This window comes from Suricata suricatta, chromosome 1 (genome assembly GCF_006229205.1).
Source record: "Suricata suricatta isolate VVHF042 chromosome 1, meerkat_22Aug2017_6uvM2_HiC, whole genome shotgun sequence".
Taxonomy (NCBI): Eukaryota; Metazoa; Chordata; class Mammalia; order Carnivora; family Herpestidae; genus Suricata; species Suricata suricatta.
In genome coordinates this window covers 59,310,934-59,313,927 of record NC_043700.1, presented here as the reverse complement: position 1 = coordinate 59,313,927, position 2,994 = coordinate 59,310,934, and positions in this window count along the sequence as shown.

The following is a 2,994-nucleotide window of genomic DNA, read 5'->3' as shown; positions in this document are numbered from 1 at the left end:
AAACATGAAAAAAATAAAAAAAGAAGAAGATATTCAACTTGAGGTAGTTGTTCTTATGTCTTGATACATTTCTGGAACATTTGGCCTCATATTAGTCAGTGTGAACTCCAAGAAGGCTAGTTAATTTTATAATGGGTTTGAACAAAATATAACTTGGATAGTAAGGTTACTCTCAAGATACAATCTATGTAATCAGTATCAGTATCTGATATAACTTCATGGACTCATAATGTTGACACTTCTTTTTAGTAATGAGAATAATTTTCAGTTTTTGGGCATCTATAGCCCTAAACATTGTTTGGGCACCTTATACATGTTAGGAGTGAAAATAGCGGGAATTTATTGTTAATTTTATTTCTTCAGAAATTTGGGCCAGAATCATAACCTTCTTCCAAATTTTGAAATTGCTTGACATCCTAGCAGAATTCTATCTATTGTGCTCTTAGTTAGGACCAGATGCCTTCTCAGCATGAGCACATCTCGTGCCCATTATCTGGTGAAATGAATGAGGGCTCCTTGGAGAAATGGCCAGTTCCAGGACTGGGGTAGGAAAAGCCCAAGTTTAATCTGGAATATCTTATTGGCCAGAGAGCATGAAAATGCTCACAAAATGATGGAGACACGTAAACAAGTCTGTGAGCTGACTGGAAAGGAATCTATTAAAATTTGGAATAATGTGAGCTTCAAAAACAATAATAGTGACAATAAAATATAATGAAAATATAAAAATTCCTTGATTCCATAATATTAGAAAGAGGGGGGGAGAGAGAAAATAAAATATCTTCCTTTTTGTTTTTAAATGTTTATTTACTTTTGAGAGGGAGAGAGAGAGAGAGTTAGAGAGAGAATCCCAAGCAGGCTCCATGCTGACACCACGGAGCCCAACGTGGGGCTCAACATGGTACTTAATATCATGAACCATGAGATCATGACCTGAGCTGAAATCAGGAGTCAAATGCTTAATCAACCGAGTCACCCAGGAGCTCCTAAAATCTCTTCTTTAAAGCAGAATGCCAGCTAAAAAATGCAGAAAGAATGACAATCTCTATTTTCTCAGGGTAGTGATTGATTTCAGAGAGGAACATCACTGAATACCAAAATCACCGGTACCTTGTTATTGAGGGACAGAATATTCACATGGTGGAAATACCACACACACATTGCTTACTAATTACAGTGGGGAAAATGCATTTTTACAAAGAAATCTGGCAGTGACCACTGTATCAGATGGTCAAGCTCGGCATTGCAACAATGGCCAGCCTGACATTAGTTGTCTCCAAATGCGATGCAGTGGGAGATATCCAGCATCACTTACATGGGTTCTTGCCAGACATGTTTTGTCTAAATCTAATCACGAGGAAACTGTCACACACAAACAGAAACAACACAACACAAACACAAACAGAAGGTGGGATGTTTTATGGGCAACTGGCCTGGACTCACTAAAGGACCACGAACAACAGAGGGTGCTAATAGGAGACTACAGAGACAGGAGATCCAAAATGTAATGTCAGTTTGATTCGATTTTGAATTTTTTTTAAAAAAGCTATAAAAGACATTTTTAGAGACAATTTGAGTCTGACTTAGACATTGGATGATCTTATTAAATTCAGTCTTTTTGAAGGCCAGGCAACAATGTCAGGTTGTATGGGAGAATATCTTGCTTGTAGGAGATATGCACTAAAGTATTTAGGGGTGAAATGTCTTGTTCCCAACCTACTCTTGGATGGTTTGGCAGAAAGAAATGCTTGTATATACCTGTATGGAAAGACAAAGCAGGTGCAACAAGACGATTAATGGTTGGCGTATATAAATAAGGGATATACCAATGTTCATTGTGCTGTTCTTTAATTCCTGTGTGGACCTGGATACTTTTTTCACAGTAAAAATGATATTATATATGGGAGTCATTGGGAGAAAATATTCTTTCCATCCACTTTTCAAGCTTCTTGTCCTCCTACGTTTGGTCATCATTTCAGGAAGTACAAGTTCTGCTTTGATTTGTTAGCTTTGTCCCTTGTGTGGAATTTAGCTCTGAGGACTTAGACTCACCCTCGTTCCCAGCAGTGGTGAGGATGCTGCAGAGACGGCGAGTTTAGATTTCTAGGATATGCATTCTTTAAGGACTCTTCTTTGATTAATATATGAAATGACAGCAAGGGACCTTGAGAAGGCCTTGGTTCTTGTTATTCTCTGCAGCTGCAAGAGTGGGTTCCAAAAGGCCAGTGAAGAAATGTGATAAAATACATGGCACATTCTTTATGGTTCAGGGGAAGACTTGAAAGATCTCTGGAACCGGTAAGAGAGAAATACCTTGAGACTTTTTATGTGCGCGTCTGGTAAAGCCATCATGTTAGTGCCTTTCACAGCAGTTTGGGGGTCTCCTCTCATCGACAGAGTTTGGCAGCCTTGCAGAGGTAGTCATGGATTTTGAACTTGTTTGGGATGAATTTGCAAAGGGATGTTCTTGGTTGCCTTTCTTATAAGATGGTAGACAGAAGAAGAAAGGGGGGGTTGTTTTCTCAAAATTTTATTTCTCCAAAGATAAGATGGAACTCAAGTTACAGCTTTAGACTTGTCAGATCTTTTTTGAAAGCCTGATTGACTGCTAAGTCATAGACTTTCACCACACAATTATTGGATGAAGGAGAAGATATAGCATGTTGGGAGTCTTTGCTAAATAGAGTTTTTATGTGCTTGCTTCGGCAGCACATATACTAAATAGAGTTTTTATATTAGATAGTAGGTACAAATAACGAGTGACCTTAACTGAATACCTGCTACGTGCTTCCTTTTAATACTAGAGTTTGGCATTGGTTTACTACCTTTTCTTCAGAAACTCAAGAATACTTTAATAACTCTATATTGACCTTTTACATGATTTTTTGAAGGGAGAAATATCTGACTTTTATGTTATTACCAAGTTTAGGAAGTATTTGGGGGATTGCAATTTTGATAAAGGTGTTTGACTTTCAGGTTTTTTTTCTCACTAAG